The sequence below is a fragment of the Macaca mulatta genome, chromosome 4 (genome assembly GCF_049350105.2).
Source record: "Macaca mulatta isolate MMU2019108-1 chromosome 4, T2T-MMU8v2.0, whole genome shotgun sequence".
Taxonomy (NCBI): domain Eukaryota; kingdom Metazoa; phylum Chordata; class Mammalia; order Primates; family Cercopithecidae; genus Macaca; species Macaca mulatta.
Genome location: NC_133409.1, coordinates 128,173,959 through 128,194,727, shown reverse-complemented (window position 1 = coordinate 128,194,727; position 20,769 = coordinate 128,173,959). Strand labels below are relative to the sequence as shown.

General features: G+C 38.1%; 1 protein-coding gene across 33 annotated transcripts in view; it reads left to right on the top strand.

Moving 5' to 3' along the window:
- MLIP (muscular LMNA interacting protein) overlaps positions 1–20,769 on the top strand; it is a 258,328-nt gene that overhangs the window by 75,601 nt on the left and 161,958 nt on the right. For 5 of the 33 annotated variants that reach the window (XM_078001312.1, XM_078001319.1, XM_078001315.1 and 2 more), the window contains exon 2: positions 18,858–18,955. The exons of 24 other annotated variants lie outside the window; for them this stretch is intronic. The gene's annotated coding sequence lies outside the window, so the exon portion shown is untranslated. The remainder of the gene's footprint in view (positions 1–18,857; positions 18,956–20,769) is intronic. 4 more of the 33 variants (XM_078001320.1, XM_078001313.1, XM_078001318.1 and 1 more) reach the window with 1 other exon arrangement.

Here is a 20,769-nt window from a genome sequence, read left to right as displayed (position 1 = left end):
TTATCATCTATCTCCGTCTTCTAAAATAGAGGTGACATGAAGGCAGGGATTTTTGTGTATTTAGCTCTCTGTTTTATCCCCAGGATCTGGGGTAACACCTGGCACCTAGCCAGTGCTCAGTCAAGATTTTTTGAACAAATGATGAGTAAATGAACATTATGAGTATACGGAAGTAGGGAGTGGTTTCTGGAAGTCTATTCTAATATGGCGTCAAAGCCAAAAAGTCCTATAGCTGAGTCTCTTCAGTGACTATGAGGGTAGAAGGCAAGGAGGTGTTACAAAATCTGCCTTAGGTATATAAACTGCTGAAAAGGTACAAGTTTCACATTTATAGCAAATAGCCTTGGATTCAGATTGTTTGTCTTTATCTATTAATGAGTCCATTCTGATGACTCAATGACTAAATTGAAGTGGGTGGTTTTATAGAGGGAAAGTGTTTCAAGAGAAAGAAATGTTATTTGATGCAAAAAAAAAAGTAAAAAAAAAACCCACGGAAATCAGGGATAAAAAATAGTAGCAAAGAGGAATGAATCTAATAGAGGGGCTAAAAAATTTCCGATAATCCAGGACATCTTTGAAAGCTTGGTGACTCCTCACTTGCACACCTTCTCCTTCCTCTGGGGGCCACTGCCCTCAGATGTGTGAGGGTCGGTGAGAAGGAAGAGAATCCAAGCTCTGGACCTGCGTGGGTTGTGAGAACATTACTTTGTCTAAATAAAATAAAGTAGATTCTGCTTGGATGATGCTGCCATTTATTGAACTGATTAAGAAAAATTTAAAAAAACACAAGATACTTTATGATGCTTATGGGAAAGATACTCTTTTTTCGACTCCGCCACTGTTTGAGATTCTTGCTCTTTGCCAGAAGATCCATCTGCCAGGCAGCAACCAGGCTTTCTGCAGAGCCTAAAGCTCTACCTGGGGAATGTGTCCAGAAGGAGAACACCTGGGCAGGCTGAACCTACTCATGAGTTAATGCAACTTACTGAGCTAAGCAGCTTTCTTCTGGAGTCTTCAGAAAGGGCCATGGTATCATTTTCAAGTTAGCTCTTGTTCCCAAAAGGAAATTTGCATATTCTTATGCTTATGTGTTTTCCAAACTTGACACATTTGGTTTATGCAAGATGGTTTCAGAATTGAAGTAAAATAGTTTGTCTTTTCTGAAGAACAAGCCAAGGAAAAGCAAGAAACTTCTGCTTAGGTCTCTGAGGCATCAAACTTCCTGAATATGTCAAAAGTCAGATGCTGGAGGTTCAGGGAAGGAAGAAGTGAGGGTCTGGCCTAAGTGGGAGCACCAATGGATAAATCAAAGCATACATATATAGTAACTTATGAAATTACTGATTCATTTTACCCTTCTTAGCTTTCCTTGGGGTTCTGTAGTAAGTGAGACAATCTTGATGCCAGAGTTGAACGAGGTCAAAGAGCATGGCCAGCCACAAAGACTGTGTCATTATTTAACCTTAGAAGATAAATGTCCCTCATCCCCATATCTCTCTAGCCCATATTTTTAATTACGGAGGGGTCAAAGAACATTCCAAAGCACATCTGTCTCTCAGGTGTTTGAGCAGACAGGCTTCTCAACTTTGGTGGCCATTGTTTATCAGTTTCTGTGAAGCTCAAAAAGCTTAAGTCATAAAAAAAAGCCACTATGCTTGAATAGCTTATTATACATATTACAGTGGTCTCATAACTGGTAAGCAAATCTCAGAGGTTGTGCCAGATAAGGGTATGGAGAAAAATTATTATTCTGTGTTTTTATTTTCACCTTTTAAATTTCTATTTAGGTGCACGTGTTACATTATACATTTGTCCAGGACCACATGTGCATGATAATGAATAAACAAATTAATAGATATTTCTATAGAAGTATGTGCTCAAATTATTTTATTGATAAGTCCATACTCCAGAAACCTTGGAGGCCACCTTTTTTCCCCTCAAGTTCAACATTTTTTGAGGCCTATAGCAAAGAGTTTTTACTGTTTCTAGTGGAACCTGAATAAAAGGGGGGAATAAAATATTTAGACTTATAATTCTGGTGGATTTCTAAATACTTTATTCCTATAACAAAGTACAACATTAGCCTCTTTATTTTCAAATAAACCTCTTTTATTTTTGGTGTGGGTTTTAGTTGAATTAATAAATTGATTCAGGATTTAAAAGACATATGCAAATTTGCAGACATTCTCTACATATGTAGCCGTGCTGGGTTACGTAACATTAATCATTAAAAAAGAAAAGTCCCTTTACAATAGTAACATTTCAGCAAGGCTAAAATATCTATTTTCAGGATATAAATTCCATTGGGAATTACCTTAGCTAAGTCTGATTATTGGGCCACCTGGTATTTTATGCTACCTGATTAGTTTTATATCCCAAGGCCACGTGATAATTTTACTCCCAGGATTCAAAGCTGTACTTTTTCTTTTCAAGGAGTACAGAATGTGGCTGAATACACATTTTGATTTTGAGCAATGACAGGTTAGCTGAAAGACTTGGGTTTCAGGACAGTTCTATATCTGATGGATGGCTTATATGACATAGCTCTAAGACTATCCCTCTTACAGAATGCTTATACCTGACCCTTTGAGCCTTTCAGCGACAAGAATCAGAATCCATCTCAAAAACAAAACAAAAGAAACAAAATCCCATAATGCCAAATATATGTGAAGTATTTTCTAAAGCCTGAGTTGAGCCCAAATATTGACTTTATTTTTTAAACCAAAATTTGTATTGAACTTACTTCAGAATGTTTCTAAAGTATAGCCTGAACTGCTGCCGATCTTGAACATTTTCAAAACTATGGTACTATAACAAAATTAGGCCATCAATATATTCTCTGAATGAAACTGGGCTTGATTTAGCACCTCTGTCTTAAGTCTCTGAATTGAACCTCCTCATAGCAGTGGGGTCCTCATTGTCTGCATACACCACAATCAGTTTGTTCATTAATCTGTTCTGACAGTACCTCTCCCCCTTTTAAATAGCCTTGTTTCTGATTTGGAAGTGTCATTCCTTTTTTTTTTTTTTTTGAGACAGAGTCTTGCTCTGTCGCCCAGGCTGGAGTGCAGTGGCCGGATCTCAACTCACTGCAAGCTCCGCCTCCCGGGTTTACGCCATTCTCCTGCCTCAGCCTTCCGAGTAGCTGGGACCACAGGCACCCGCCACCTCGCCCGGCTAGTTTTTTTTTTGTATTTTTTTAGTAGAGACGGGGTTTCACCGTGTTAGCCAGGATGATCTCGATCTCCTGACCTCGTGATCCGCCCGTCTCGGCCTCCCAAAGTGCTGGGATTACAGGCTTGAGCCACCGCGCCCGGCCCTGGAAGTGTCATTCTTAGTGAAACTAAAATGAGTCGCAGGATTGATCAGTTTTTATTAATCAGGTTTGTTTCTGTTGATCACTTTTGTTCATTTTCTCATGTTTTCTTTCTTATGCTGTTGGATATTAACAGAAGAAGCATAAGCAGCAGTTCTTAAACTGCCTCTCAAGCATCAGAGGGAATTTGATGCTGTGAGATTTAGGCTTTCTTCTCAACTTTTCCATGGGTGATAATGCCCCCACCATGACTCTTCCAACAGAAAATGCCCAGACAGCTGTATGGAGTACATCAGCTATCTTATCAGGATGTCTTGAGATAGAAAAGTTAAGCACAATAGTTAAGTGGAAGATACTTACTTTGTTAGAATCTACTAAACTTAGAAATTACTTAGTTTTTCCCGGGAAGATAATCCTACCTCCATAACTTTGTTGCCAGGGACTGTGCTGTGACTTACAGGATATTTAGAAACATCCCTCGCCTATACTCACCAGAGGCCAGGAGCACACCTCTCCCACTTTTTATGAAAACCAAAATGTCTCCAGACATTGCCAAATGTACCCTGGGGGGAAAAAATCTCCCAGAATTGAGAACTGCTTCTGTAGAGGAAACTCCTGGTTGATGAGTAAAAGTTGAGCCATCATAAATTGTACCCATATTTCCTATAGTACGTTGTCATACATTGAGATTTTATTTCTGAGAGCACCTTCTATTCATAAAATTACAAAATTGATTTAAAATTTCTTTCTTTTTTTTTTTTTTTTGAGACGGAGTCTCGCTCTGTCGCCGGGGCTGGAGCGCAGTGGCCGGATCTCAGCTCACTGCAAGCTCCGCCTCCCGGGTTTACGCCATTCTCCTGCCTCAGCCTCCTGTGTAGCTGGGACTACAGGCGCCCGCCACCTCGCCCGGCTAGTTTTTTGTATTTTTTTAGTAGAGACGGGGTTTCACCGTGTTCGCCAGGATGGTCTCGATCTCCTGACCTCGTGATCCGCCCGTCTCGGCCTCCCAAAGTGCTGGGATTACAGGCTTGAGCCACCGCGCCAGGCCTGATTTAAAATTTCTAAAGTCACTTAATTAAATATGGAAAATTAAATACTATGAACTCTATATTCCTTTTAAGGGAGACTATCTTTTCCTATAGAGTATCAGCATATCCAATATAGGCATTTCACTTAATATTGTCTGAGAGAAATTATTTAGTAATTGAAGGTGGGATAAAATGGTGAGTGGGAAAGTTATATTCAAGGAATCTAGCCAGGAGACTGAATTAGTCTTGCCTGTAAGATAGAAGGAAAGGTGGGTTTTCAAGATCATGTGGGAGAAAAATCACTGAGTTCCTAAAATGATCATTATTACTGCCAAGTAAATCTAGCCATTCCCCAATTGCAGTGAAAAGCAAGCAATGACTTGATCCTCAGTGTCTGAGAACAGCTCCCTGCGCTCAGCCCCAGTTCCAAGGATCTATTGTCATGATCCTTCTAAACCCTAGACCTCCAGTTACAGATCTCTTTTAATTATACCAACACTTGTTGTTTGAGAACTTGTAAACTTTCAGCCCATTTAAACATTCGTATTTACTGTCTCACTTTTTTGTACTTAACTAATTTTTGATTTCTGCTATTAATTCTTTGGTTTTCAGAGTCATTTCTCTATTCAACAAGATTGTCTCTAAACTAAGCATGTGTTTTTGAATACCAATTCATGAAGATGGTTTTCAGAAGGGAAATTGCAGCTAAGTGAACACAGATAATTTGTCAACCTGGATAGTTTTTACAGCATGACTTTTTGTTTGTTTGTTTGTTTGTTTGTTTTTTTGAGACGGAGTCTCGCTCTGTCGCCCAGGCTGGAGTGCAGTGGCGCGATCTCGGCTCACTGCAAGCTCCGCCTCCTGGGTTTACGCCATTCTCCTGCCTCAGCCTCCTGAGTGGCTGGGACTACAGGCGCCCGCCACCGCGCCCGGCTAGTTTTTTGTATTTTTAGTAGAGACGGGGTTTCACCGTGGTCTCGATCTCCTGACCTTGTGATCCGCCCGCCTCGGCCTCCCAAAGTGCTGGGATTACAGGCGTGAGCCACCGCGCCCCGCCTACAGCATGACTTGACTAGGATCTGGAATTAAATACCCGAGAGAGGATTAAAAATAGGATGGGTTTCAATATCAGAAGGTGAATGCTTGAAGTGTCTTTCCTGTCCTTTTCATTCAATATATCACACGCACTGGCACTACAATTTCTGCAAATGAGTAGTGTTTCCTCTAGGGCTTCCAGATTTAAATGGAACCAAAAGGGCTGAGTTTTTTTGGCTGGATCATTCTACATACTTGTGAATTGCAATTTCAATGCAAATCATAATTATTGGCCTAGCAATAGCATATACTGTATCCCTCAAATGAAAACAAGAACTAGAAAGTTTTGCCCCTTTTATATATCTTGGTACAAGTTCAAATCATTTCACAATGGTCCCATGTTTGACAGGCTATTGACATCTTATTTGATATTATTGTTGTATTCATAGATAGGCAAGTAGTACCATAAAAGTCAGGCAAGTTCTGCAGAACATATTTCTTTATTGATCATATTTTCCCAATAAAATATACTTAAATATAGGTATAATTATATCCACAGTGTAGCAAAAGTCTCACTACTGTTAATATATAAACAGTGGTATAAATTTATTATTATAATGATATAAATAGCATTATAATATAATTCATAATATAATAATATTTAAATGGCTTTAATATTAAAATGGTTTATTTAAATTAAAATGGTTTTAAATTTTCTCAACAACTGCAAGACTAAGTTTCTGAGAGGATTGATAAGAATTATAGTCCCATTGACTTTCCATCACTTCAGTGTGTGATTTGAGTGGTTTTATTGCAGGGAGGATGGACTACAGAGTTATTGAATCTATTTTTTTTTCTTTTGAGAGAGTATTCACTCTTGTAGCCTAGGCAGGAGTGGTGCAGTGGCGCGATCTTGGCTCACTGCAACCTCTGCCTCCTGGGTTCAAGCAGTTCTCCTGCCTGGGCCTCCCGAGTAGCTGGGATTACAGGCGTGCACCACCATGCCCAGCTAATTTTTGTATTTTTAGCAGAGATGGGGTTTCACCATGTTGGCCATGCTGGTCTTGAACTCCAAACCTTAGGTGATCTGCCTGCCTCGGCATCCCAAAGTACTGGGATTACAGGCATGAGCCACCGTGCCCAGCTCAAGTTATTGAATCTTAAGGCTGCACAGAACTTTCAGGTCATCTGGTCCAGTGACTTTCAAATTTGTGAACCACAAGTACAGTGTGTGTGTGTTCATATATATCTGAAACAGAGCCTCTTCATATATCTCTGAAATAGTGCTTACTAATGTATTTTCTATTAAATTTGATTTTGTTCTATTCTATTCTTCTTTTATCTAATTCATTTTAAAAATGCCAAACAGGACTCACTCATAGTCATGACTTGTGGTTGGAAAAACACGGATCTAGGCAAGCAGCTGTGTTTTACAGATGGGAAATCTGGAGTCTGGCAACACAAGTGTTGTCTAAGGTCAAAAAGCTCATTAGCTGCTAAAACGAGGGGGCTTTTAAAAACACATGTGGAATTTCAAATTCAAGTCATTTAGCATTTGGTGCTTACAAAATGATTTATGGCTGGTCCAGAAAGCACTTTCAGACTGCTCTATTGGAAATTAGGAGGCAACCATGACCCATTACTACTGTGCATCCGCATAGGCACACTTACTCCCTCTGCTACAGGCCCTGTGACACACCAGGCTGAAGGCTGTATTGGAACATAGGCACACTAATTTCTTTGCATATTTTCGTTGACTGCTTTTGTCATCCAGTGGCAGAGCTGAAGAGCTGTGGCAAAGACAGTATGGCCCACAAAGCCTAAAATGTTTACTTTCTGGCCCTTTACAGAAAGAGTTTGCCAACTTCTGGGAATTGTCTGAAAATGAATGTAAAGCATTTACAATTTATGACACATGATAAATATCCAAAGAAGAGGAGCTATTTTTATTTTAAAGTGGTAATGGTGATGAAGAGGATAAGCATTATAATTATTATGTTGGTGATGATAGAAATAATAAATTATGATGGTGTTAATAGTAATAATAATAACGATGACAATAATATTAATAACAGCAATAATAATAATATTTTATTTGGCGACCAGCTTTGAATTCTTTTATCTTATTGTAGAAGCCACTCCTGTTACTGCCTAGGTTTTTCCTTTTCCCTGGTATCAAAATTCATTTTCAGGGAAGAATCTGAAACTTCCTGTAAGATAAGAAAATCGAAGCTCTACATGTTGAGGCTTAATTGGCAGGTATGGATAAGTATTTTGAGAGAAAACTTAGGTCTTCTCCTTGTCCATTTTTGCATAAAGCAGCCTCAGTCTGCATATTTTTATTTTATTCTGGACAACTCCTTTGCAAATATTTGCAGAGTATTCACAAGAGATTTCTGTTTTTTCCCTAAGATCACACCATCAGCACTGTCAGAAGCTTTTACTTGTGTGGGGCTTGGTGGTGAGTCCTGGCAGTTTTCCCATATCCCACAAGTGTCCTGGGAAAAAATATTTGTCTTGTTTCTGTTTTTTTAATTTACAAAGCTAAGAAGAAGACAGACATTCTTGTTTTTTACCCATAATTTCTGTGCTACACTAAGGTTTCCTAAATTTTGGAGAATTTGCTATGTCTATGTCCTAAAAAATATAACCCTCATTGCTGCCACCCACCGACCCCAAATGTGTTTTAAAGTAAATTAGACTCACTCAGAAACTTAGCATCTGTTTCTTCTCTCAGTTATAAATTCACAAATAGGATCTGTTTCTCCTTTTAAAGTGGTTTCCCTAGCAACTAAACCACCCTTATATGATCAGAGCAGTTTGTCACTTTTGAAGTTTGATTTTCTGACAAGGCCTTCTGGCTCAGGGAAATGAAGAAAACAACCTCCAAACACAAACATTTCGAAAACACTCAAGTGATGATTTACAAATGGATTACATTTGGGTGACTTTTCTGTAGATTGTGTGTCAACCACCCTCACCACCACGCTCCACAGCCAGCCAGCAAAGATAGCTATCTCTTCAAGTAACTATCGTCATAGCAGAGAACAGATGGGAGTGATTCTTAAAGGGGCTAAATTACCATAAAGATGTATTTTGGGAAGCGGTGGGTAGACAGAGATATAGGAAGACTTGCAGCAGGCAGTCACACAAAGCAAACTCACCTTGTGATTACTTCATCTGGCTTATCTCGAGGCTAAAGTAAATGTATTGGTCACAGTTCAGATACATAATGGGGAAGAGAGACTTTTGCTCCCTCTACTCAGAAGAAGTCAGGACAAAGTGAGAGGAAGGTGGGTCTCAACTAACCCACCTTAGACTGACTTTTCACTTATTTTCATTATTTTTAAAATAATAATAACTATTATTTATCTTTGGTGCTTTTTTCCCCCGTGTTGCTGTCCTATTTACTGATGACCAGAGTTAGGACCTCATTCAATTCTGGGTTTTCCTTTCCCTCCCAATCCCTTTCTGACTCCTCCTGTAACTAGAATGCAGTTGGAGTTGGATAGAGTGATTGGAGTAAAAAAGAAGGGTACAGGAAACGGGAAAACTGTCTGATTTCTAATAACATTTTCTATTGGCCCCTTAACAAAGGGGAGAGAGAAATTATTTATGAGATCTGTAGAGACCCCCAAGTAATCTTCGAGTGAAAGAGCTTATGAGAGAAGAGTGGAAACAACAGCGCAAGTTTAGTCAGAGTTTGCAGAGTCAGAATCTCTGTTCTCAGTTTGAATTCGTGAATTTGTTTGTTCATGAATTTGCTTTCATGATCTCAAGATGAATCGCAAGTTTTCTTCCTTAGAAGATTTTCCCCGAGAGCACGGTGTTCCTCATAATAAGCAAGTCAAATGGGCAGGTCCCTCCCACTTGCTGGTACTTCAGATGGAGTATGACTGGAGGCCCTAGCAGCATCTAGCAGGTAGGCGATGTATGAAGTGAAGTAAAAAAGGCATGTTCTGCACAACAAAAAACTTATATCTTATGCAAAGTAAATACCAATTCCAGGAAGCAGAAGGGAAATGTTTTGAAAAGATTTGTTCTTACAAAGGAACTTGTTAAATTTTTTGGTCGGATGTGGTGGTGCATGCCTGCGGTCCAAGATACTTGGAACTTTTTAAGACTTTTCTGGGGGGCACAGGAAAATTTATCTCCTGAACTTTGTACAGATTATATTTCTTATACCAAGCTTGGAATACATTCAGTTGAAGAGCTCTGTAAGTATTTATCGAATACTTGCTATAGGTTTATTATTAAAATAGGTACTTTGGAAAGAGAAGCATAAAATGCTGACATAGTATGGCAGACACAGAAATGTGGTGCCCAGATCCCATTTTGAGAAAGGGCTTGCTGTTGAGCTGTGGAAGGTGTGGTTGGCAGGTAGCATCCAACTGTCACCTCCTTCAGGGTCAACCTCATCTGCAGAGAGGCTTTCCACTGAGGTTACCTTCTCAGGGAAGCCCACAGCGGGTGAAGCCTTGACTACTTTGGCTGGATATGGGAAGCACTTATGGGCAGCACTTCCTAATACCAAGTGTTAGGGAGCTCCTAAGCTCCTTACCCAATTAGCCCAGGCTCCGTTGGGTCGGCTTCATCATCCAACTTCTCCCTCTGCCAATCCTGCCTCTTCCTTTTACTTCCTATCAGTTGCTCTCTCATAAATATCTGGCACCCTGAATTTTGTCTCTGCAACTATCTCCAGATAATCCAACCTGCAACACCCAGTTATTAATGATTTTGCAAACAATTCAAGAGACAGGACTATTCCATGTGGGTCATTCACGCTGTGGGACAGAATGTAAGTGCTACAATGTTTTTAGATGAGAGGAAGAGAGCTGAGCACTTCAAAATTAAAGAAGACTCCTGGTAGATCTGAACTCTTGACCTAAGATAGTGGAGGGTAAGAAGCCAGGAAGGACAGGAAATGAAGCAACTGAGCCGAAGCAGGTAGTGCAACTGTGAGGAAGTTGGCCTGGCTACCAAGAAGGCTACATGTTAGGGAAGAGTTAGAAATTGAATTGTTGTTAATTTACTTAAGATTAGATCTGGCTGTGCAAAAGAGAGAAAACCCCAAAATAGATGTTTGCTTTATTCTCACATTAAAAAAATGTTCAGAAATTTAGTTTTGTTCTTGTTTGAGATCTCTTCTTGTCAATTTTTTCATGATTCTGTCTTCGTTAGAGTGAAGCCCTTATCATCAGGATCTAAGATGGCTGCTAGGGATCTGGCTATCACATCCAAATTCCAGACAGCAGAATGGAGGATGAGATAAAGAAGGGCATGCCACATATTTTAAAGAAACTTACTTTCAATTACTTCTCATTGGTTACAACTTAGTTACATAGCCGTATGTACTAATAAAGGAGGCTGAAGAGTATCCCTTCAACTAGGCAGCAACATACACAACTTAAAATTATTGTTATTTTAAAATTACAGTTGAAATGTAGGACCACTCAGATGATGGAAACAAGTGAGACAAAATGATAAAAAAAGCTAAAATCTAGTGTCTTGAAAATGATGGTGGCAGTAAAACATTTCTAGAAATTATACAGAAGAAGAGTTATTTTATACACGTGTGTGAAATGTCAAAATATTTGGGGCATATTTAGTTGGAGGTCAATATTAATAATCATCTAACATATGTTGAGGGTTTTCTATGTAACAGGCATTATTTCAAATGCTTTATATATATTGCATTATCTAATGGAGCCTAACAGATAGGTTTTATAAATGGCCTATTATATATATAAGGAAATGGAGATTTTCAGGAAGGAAGACAATTGACCAAAGTCATACAACTTGTAAATGGCAGAACCCAGCCTCACACTCATGTTTGTCAAACTCCTCAATCCAGTGACTTGCACCGTGGTTGCTCATATTAGAGTCAGCAAGTGAAACATCAAAGAGGAGAAGCTGGAGCTCAGGAGAGAGCACAGGAAATGCGCATTGAAATCAGCCAGTTCTCATGAGCATTGAAACCATGAGAGTAGAGAACATGAGAGAGGATAGTCAGGGAGGAGAGACCTCAGGCAATGGAAAGAGGAGGATGCCAAATGTTAAGGCTTGGGGATGTTTCTTTCTTTCTTTCTTTTTCTTTTTTCTTTCTTTTTTATGAGAGACAGGGTCTCAAAATTTTACCCAGGCTGGAGTTAAGTGGCATGATCATAGCTCATTGCAGCCTTGGACTTCTGGGCTCAAGAACTCCTTCACCTCCACCTCCCAAATAGCTAGGACTATATGCGCATATCACACCAGGCTAATTTTTTCTTTTTTTTTCTTTTTTTCTTGGTTTTTTTTTTTTTTTTTTTTTTTTTTTTGTACAGACAGGGTTTCACTCTGTTCCCAGGCTGGTCTTAAACTCCTGACCTCAAGTGGTCCTCCTGACTCAGCCTCCCAAAGTGCTGGGATTACAGGAGTGATCAGCTGGGTCTTTCTCTTGAAGGAGGAGGGGAAACAGGGAAGTCACTGGAGAAGAACCAGGGCAGGATGGTGTCAGGGAAGACCAGGAGAAAGACTTTCTTGAAGATGAAAGGGACAAACAATATTTAGAACACAGAAGTTCAGGGAAAGAGAAAGTCAACTATATGAGTAGCAAGAGTCACGCATTGATTATCTTTAGAGTGTTGAAAGAGGATGTGGGAATGGGTAGAGAAAGGTGGAAAATAGTGAACGAGCTGCTTAAAACTTGTATGGCAATCCTGTTGTGAATAATAGCTGATAATAGGGGTTAATATTTATTCTGTGCCTACTATGTGCCAGCTACTGTTCCAAAGGCTTATGTAGCTTATGTAACCACAACCCTATGAGGTAGCTACTCTTACTATCCCTATTTTGCAGATGAGAAAATTGAGGCAATGAGAGAGTAAGAAATCTGTCCAAGGTCTCACTGCTATTAAGTGGGAAAACTGGGATTGAAGCTTGAAGCTCAGTCTGGCTGCTGAGCTCATGCTTAAGAGTCTAGAATGTCCAAAGATTTCTTTAAAAAGTAATGACTTTGCAAAAATCCACATTTATTCTTCTGATATAAAATCTCAGATACATTTTCATAGAAACTGTTAAGTGTGCTTAATGATCATCTATTCTTCTTTACCAAAAAAGTTGTTTTGAAAAGGAATTAGTTTGTTGTATATTTCCCATGTCAGCTTTGACAGGAAATTTTATTATTTAAAAAATAATTTAAATTCAATTTGAAGTCTTGAAGAAACATTTACTGCATTTTTACTGGTAACCTTATTGAGAAAACAGAAAACATTGTGGACCTTAGTAAATGTCTCCAAAAAGAAAGAAGGCTTTCTGTCTTTATAGCAAAACATTTTAATAACTATGCACTGAAACAATGATTTTTTTTGTGTCTCAAATTCCTTTATGCCTACAGGCTACTCAATTGAATGTCATTAGAATATCTCAAAGCTATTTTCACATAGTTTGAAGGCTCGCCTATCTCCTACACAGTCACATGTTGATTTGGAAAAAAAAATATATATAACTGTGCATCACAGAGTATGGGCAGCATATTGGAATCTAAGGCTTATAGATTGCCAGCCTGCTCAGCATCTCTAACCCTTTTCAGGTAACCAGATTTATTAATGCCAATGTGTGCTTTCAAAAGACTGAGAAGTGATTCTTAAAATGTTTTCACCGGGGATATCACAGAGAGGTTTTTAAATAAAATAGTCCTGTGATGTTCAAAAACAAAGACTTCTCAAAAAGTATTTATGTTTTTAGAATTGGTAATTAGAACAGGCAGATTTGAAGGGGATAGGCTTGCTTTCCACGTAGACTTATCACTTAACAAAATCATAACTGAGAATACAGCTTCATTGTATGCAGAGATGTAAGGGCATAAATGTAAAGGCAAGAAAAAAATGATAAAAGTTGATCAGAGGAAAAAGGAAATCAAAATGCCGATTTTAAAGAAAGGTGCTTTGTAGTACATTCAGTAATCATTTTTATGAAATTTTTAAATGATGATGATGTCACTGGCATGCATTGGTTTTACATACGTACTTAATGTTAGATTTCTAGTTACCTTGGAAACTCAGGATTATAATATGCTGCTACAACAATAATAACTAATCTCTTTTAAAAGCTTTTCACATGGTGGTCATCATGTTGGAGACATCCCATGTATAATTTTATTTAATTCTTACAAAAACTCTAAGTGTTAGATAACCTGTTTTATTTATGGAAATGATGGAGCCATTCTTTGTTGTGTTTGGTAGTGTCTTTATTTTAATTTGTGGACAAGCTTGATAAGTACATAAAGTGCTTTTTTTCTGGTAAGATGGTTGCTCTTTCAGTTTCTCTTTGATGATATACAAAATATCTTTATATAATGTATTATTTCAGTGACTTGAAACTTTTCCTTCTTCCATCCTATGTTATTGCTTTATTACATGCCATGAGAAGAAAATTTTTAAAAATGTTTTCCTCATGTTTTCTATGTTGCTTCTTAATATCTCACCTTTGAAATAGTAGTCATTTCTGTCCTAAAAAACTTTCTATTAACTAATGTGGTTAGTCAGAGAAGTGCTAGTGAGGGGATTATATTGTATTTGCAGCTACTGACTTATCACAAACTAAAAAATGCTTTGTCCTTTATCTACTATTCCTTTATACTTGACACATAGCACTGTCTTATTTTCTCTGTGGTAGGCCCACAACCATTCATTCATTCAACAAATATATGTTGAGCATCTACTGAATGTTAAGCACTAGAGATACACTGGTGATCCAAACAGGCATCATTAATTCTTGCCTTCATGGATGATTGCATGGTGTTGGTCCCCAGCACACCTCCTAGACTGGGAAAACACATGGGCAAACTGTAGCCATCAGCTGGTTTGTTTTGCCCAGGATGAAAATTACTAAGTGTCAAACATAAAATCAAGAGAAAAGACCATCCCAGTGTAATTTGATCCACCTACAAATCTTCACCCATTCAATTAATTTTTTACAAATATATATGTATCTTCATTCAAAACAACACTTCAGTCTAAATGGTGATTGGTTCCAGAGGTTACAGAGCAAATGTTTAGATCAATTAACTTGCCACTGATTGTCATGTAACTTCTGATGAGTAAGATTTTCAGCTATTGTGGACAAGAGTCACAGGGTTTGTAAAAATCTTTTGGGTGATGGTAGACAAGGGTCAAGATTCTTAGCTACTGCCTTTCTATTTTATTTTGGAGCAAAAATATTAAGGGGAGAAACAGGAGGAAATAGTGTAAGTAAACATGGTGATATTCTGATACTCTTATCAATTAGAAATTTTTGTTCAATCTCATACATTTACTCTATCCTAAAAAGAAAGAGAGAAATGAATATTTATTGGGTATCTACTATGTGCCAGGCCACACACTAGGGCTCTTATATGTCATCTAATTTAATTTTTACATCCATCATATGAGGTTCAGATGCTTTTATTATGCCCATTTTATAAAAATAGAAACTAAAGTTCATGGAATTTAAGTAAGTTATATAGAATTATCCATGAATAATAAGTAGATTTATGTTTTTAAACCCAATTCTGACTCTAAATTCCATTGTTTCCATTAGTAGAATTAGTAAGTAGATGCTATAAAACACCATCTTAGAGCTCACATATTACCTTGGATATTTTGGAACATAAATATTGTTTGCTAACTACTTATGGTAACCATATGTAGTCATTCAACAATAATTTCCTGTGCTTATGTTGTACTATCCATATTGAAAAGTATGTAGCTTTAGTACACATGCCAGTGACAATTTAATTGTATTCTTTGATATTCTTTATCTCATTTCTATTTTAAAGTTAAATTCCAAAATAAGCATACATTGCTTTTATAGTAAGAGAATAACAGCTGTGAACAGTGGGAAACTCAGAGCATACAGCCATATTTTGAGAATGGATACTGGAAGCTTGAGAAAAGTATTTCTCAGAGTGCAATTCTCCTGGGTAGGAACCATATTAGAAAGAAGATTCTGGCTGGCTACCGCATTGTTATGTACTCTGTATTTCCACCCTTCTTATCACCTTCCTATAAATGTATATCTCTAAAGTAAGGCTGGCAGAAGAAGGGAGCAAACAAGGTACAACATGAACCTGAGTTCTAGCCAGGGATACCAGAGTTCAAATCCCATTGTCTCATGTGCTGGTTGAGCAAGTTATTTAATCTCCCTGAGTTTCATTTTTCTTACTTGTCTAGTGGACATCATAATTCTCTTGATGGCTTCTGAGAAATATAAAAGGTAATACATTAAATATCAAGAGCAGCATCACATAAAACTCATTAAATGGTGTCTATGTGTGGGATGAAATCTGCTCTTGGTTTGAGTGGGTTGTTTAAGGTAGCCACGGTGACAGACTATGGTTGCCAACAGTGGGAGGAATGATCTAGACCAGAGATGCTTTTCTCATCTTTCTTTATGTACCCTGGCCTCTCATACAACCCTCTGATGCTGGCTTACTTCATAGATTACTAAAGCATCCAAAGCTTTGGCATTCAGGTTCGGTTGCTATTTTTATATGTGGTATATCTTCAAAGTGACACTTTAAAGTGACAAAATTAATATAGTGTTTAAATCACTCTCATTTCCCGACAGATCCTGAAATACTTGAAACAGAAACCCCTCCCGTCCTCTCTAAATCCTCCATACATCTAGCATAAAGCATGCAACCATTCATTTACTTAATAAACATGTATTGACCTCCTACTATGTGACAGGCATTGTATTAGATGCTGGGGATATAGCAGGAAACAAAACAGATACATTTCCCCTGAGAGTGGCACTTATGTTCCAACTGGGGAGCCAGACACTAAAGAATTCACTGTACGATCATATAATTTGAAAGCAGCAAATACCATGTGGAAGTACAAGTGCTAAGAGAGGGTTCAACAGGAGGTGGTAGCTAACCCATGGAGCCAGGGAAGCCCTCTTTAGGTAATGATTTTATAAAGTGTGTTGTGTGTCAGAAATTATGTTAACCTCATGATGTGAATTAAAATATTCACCATGGAATCTCTGAGTTTCTTAGAGCTCAGCAGGGCAAACAGGAATTAACTAGGGAGAGAGCTGTGGGACAGCATTCAAAGCAGAGGGAGAAGATGCCTTACTTAATCTTACTCCGTTTTGAAAAGATAACACAATAAGCCCCTCATCTTGTCCCAACCTCTAAATTTTCTATGTGTGAGAAGAAAGGAAATAACTGTTATTGAACACATGTATGTGTCAGACTTCTAAGATAACATATGTCATGCCATTTTAACCCTAATGGAGTGAGATATTATCTAAATATTGCAAATAAGTAGGCTGATTATGTCTTGGTTTGCTCAATATGCTTCTATCCCAGGGCAATAATTTATAGTGCTCCCTTTTTCACTCTTGAAAGCATTTCAGTTTGTTTGATGAATTCTATGGTCATAAATAAATGAAGCTCAGAGGGATTACTAATTTGCCTTGGGTCACCCAGCTAGAAAGTGCAGACGGTGATGTGATGCCACATCGGTGCTCTCTGATCTGAAGCCCATGCTCTTGACTCTGTATCACACACACAATTTGTTGGCTCTACTCCTGTATTCTTCTCTATGTAATTCTTCCAATCACAGTTAAGTAGCCCAAGACTAAACTGAAAAAAATTGGCTTCTGACATCTGCCTTCACTAATTCTGCTAAGTCATGTATTTCCATAAAGTACAAATGAAATGAAGCACTAAGATTAAATATGAAACATGTATTCTAAGAAGTAGTTCTTTTCTTGATATGCTTATATTTATACTTATATTTAGCCTATTCTTTATGTTGCCCAAGTATGTGGAAACTAATTTAAAATGCAGTTGCTTCTGAAATATGTGACTCTAATGACAAAACATTGGCTATCATTGTTCCTTTCTATTATATGATACCTTGTGGGCTAGAGAGGTTTGTGACTTGCCCTGGTGAATTGAGCCTGAGTGTAAGAAGTTTAGCACTTCTTAAAGTAATCAATTAAACCCTCTTATGTTTAAGGCATTTTAATTACACTTTCTAACACAGTTTTTATCTTGGTCAAAACTGAGTAATACAGATAAAGTTTTTTTTTTTCCTGTGGAATATGATAAAAATTTTTGAAAGCATTCTTCATATGTAAATATATCAAAAGCATGGAATAGGATGCTATTGCTTCCCCTTTTATTTTAAACCAAAAAGTCAGATTATGCCAACATCATATTATAAGTAAATATTACATTGTTTTGTTCCTTTATGGAATATACTGTCACCTCAAAATGTGCTGGCATCACTTTATCTGCTTAGAAACAAGATTTTATGAAGTATATCATGTGTTAGAATTTGTTTCCTTTATGATGTATGTAAAAATGATTCACTATGGAATCTCTGAACATTTTTTATTAAATAGTATTCCTAACTGTTTGCTACATGCCTTATTGGTACCTCTTTGAATATACTTTAAGGTCTTTCAGTAAATCTATCATTCATTGATTCAATTCATATTCCTGTGCCACTGAATATGTTGCTTGTGCAACTACTGTTAGCACAACTGGATTTAAACTTAGTAGACCTGAAATATATACCACCTTCCTTCCTTGCTTTCTAACTCAGAGAATATCTCCTGATCTTCATCTAGCTCATTCTGCTCTCTTCCCAGCCAAGACGACAAATAGAATTTTATTTAGTAATTTTGTGGAAACGCCCCTTTTTTTCCCCAAAACTGTCTTCTTTTCATACATTCATCAAGTATTATGGCTAAAAGAAGGCTCTGTGGACTGTGCAGTTCAGCACTTCTGTCGCACTGTGAGTGGGATGACAGTGTGCATTATGAAAGGAAAGGGTTCTTTGGCCAAATAAATATGGGAAACCATGGGCTAAACACAGCTTAAAAGGCCTTTTGACTGCAAGACTCCTCCAAATATAGGATATGGAATATACCAATTCCTAAATTTATTTGACCACAAAATCCCTTGCTCACCATTTGTCTGGCAAGATGATATTCTAAGAAGGGCACGTTGGGTAATGCTGATCTAGAACATCATTTTATAAACAAATTGCTCCTGAGAAAATAAGTGGCTCACCCAAGACCTCACAGCTGTTTGGTAGAAGATCAGGAGACCAGAACCTATTTTTTTCCACTTCTGACCTAAGCAACTGAACATTTCACAGCTCTGAGAATCCTGCTGTCTCTTGCTGCATGCATTTGTGGGTGCGATTTACAAGACGGGATCTGATTGCTGTTACTTGCGTCCTGCACCTTTCTTTAGCCCCTATACATTTGACTCTTTGTAAGGCCTGTGAACGCGGGTGATTTCCTATTTCAGTGAAGCTAGGAAACTTGAGATTAGGTTGATTCCATTTTCTTCTGAACAGTCAATTCAAAGTTTACCAAACTTATCTTTTTCATTAGAAAAAAATAAGTTTATGCAATAAAGAGTTCACTTTCAGTCAAGAAGTTCATTGGACAAGTATTTATTGAGTGCCTTTACATGCTACATACTATTCTAGGTGCCACAGAAATAGCAGTAATCGAAACAAAATCCTTGCCCTCATGGTGTTTAAAATCCGATGAAGGAAGTCAGAGAAGAAACAAGCATCAGAGGTTGGTAAGTCCTTTGGAGAAAAATAACATGGGGTAAGAAGGATAGAGAGTGCTGGCAGGGGAGCAGGTATGGGGTTGCAATTTTATATAAGGTAGTAAGGGACGTTTCACTGTTAATGTGGTATTTGACCAGAGACATGAGGAAACGAAGGCATGGTAACCAGCTTGGGAAGAACACTGTGGAGAGTAGGATTAGCATTGAAGGTCATTGTGTCTGGAGTTGTGGGAGAAAAGGGGAGAGTGGTAGGGGTAAGATCATTGGGCTATAGGTGGTTATGAGAACTGATACTCTTGGTAACACAGGAATCTAGTGGAGGGTTTTGCATAGAGAAGTAACATAGCCTGACTTCTGTTTTAAAAGGTTTATTCTTGCTGCTATATGGAAGATATGACAGATTGGGTTCCCAGGAAGCAGGCTCTGAGATGGAGATTAGCATGCAAAGTTTATTAGGGAGTGCTCCCAGGAGCTATACCTGTAGGAGATGGGAAGGAGGCAGAAGGAGAGACTGGGCTACAGGGTGGTCTCAAAGCCTAACTGACCTCATGAGGAGCTCTGGAATGGATTCCTCTCTAGAGTTGTTTCAAGCTGGAGTGAGGGGAGCAGGACTTTATACGGATGCATCAACTAGCCATCCAATGCCCCTAAGAAAGCAGAGTGATTTGGGGCAAGAGGTTTTTTTGTTTTTGTTTTTGTTTTTCCAGCTGAGAGGAGCTCCTGAAGAGGACTGACAGCTGATCACAGTTATAGCACTCCCGCAGCTGGGGAATAAGTCCTTTAGCCTGAAGGGGATATGGATGGTTCATCAGAGCATCCACTCAGGAGTGAAAGTGGAAGCAGAAAGACCAGTTAGGAGGCAATGATTCAGAAAGAAGATGATGGCAGGTTCCGCTACTGGGATGTTAGAAGTAGAAGTAGTGAGATAGATTCATTTTTTTGGATTTATTTTGAAGGGACAGACAACAGGATTTACTAATACATTGATAAGCGATTCTGAAAAACCAAGAAGAAAAATATGAACTCATGATTTTTAGCCAAAGCAACTAGAAACAGATAGAAACTGTCGGAAGAGGTGAGGAAAATTTTGGGAGGTGGGGAACAACTTCAAAGGAAATGCAATTAATTCAGATTCAAATGTGCTGATGTTCAGATATCTATGAGATGTTCCAATAATGATGTTAATTGCGTGAGTGAAGTCATCCAGAGAAGCCATCTAGGCTAGGGAAATAAATTGGAATTCATTGGCTTATAAATACTATTTACAGCTAAGTAACTGGATGTGATCACCAAGGAGTGACTCCTGGGCTACTTCAAAGTTGAGGGGTCAGATGGCACAAAGCACAGAGAAGAGTGTCCATGGTATAGGAAGAGGACTGAAAGGAAGTGGATTGCCTAAAACCAAGCTAAGAAAGTAATTCAACAAGGAGAGAGTGAACCACATACACTTATTCCTAATGGATAAATGTTTCTTATCATTGTCTCTGTGCCTCTTTCAAATTCTACCTTGTATAGGGCTTACTCATTTCTTCTGAATATCTTGTTAGGTCAAACAGTACTTTGAGGCTTTTGGTTTACTTTAATCAAGGATTACTAATACCTTTTTGAACTAGGAGAATATACCCCAAGGAGAAGAGTAAGCAGTATAACCATATACTTATAGCAGTATATTACTTATAAGTTATAGTGGTATACTACTACAAGCAGTAATAACAGAAGTAGAAGTCTGTGTCCAATACAGATGAAGCCAAATTTAGACTGTAATGGAATTTCACATACCGTTGATGAGATGTCAGGACTCACTTTAAATATTGCACACTCGA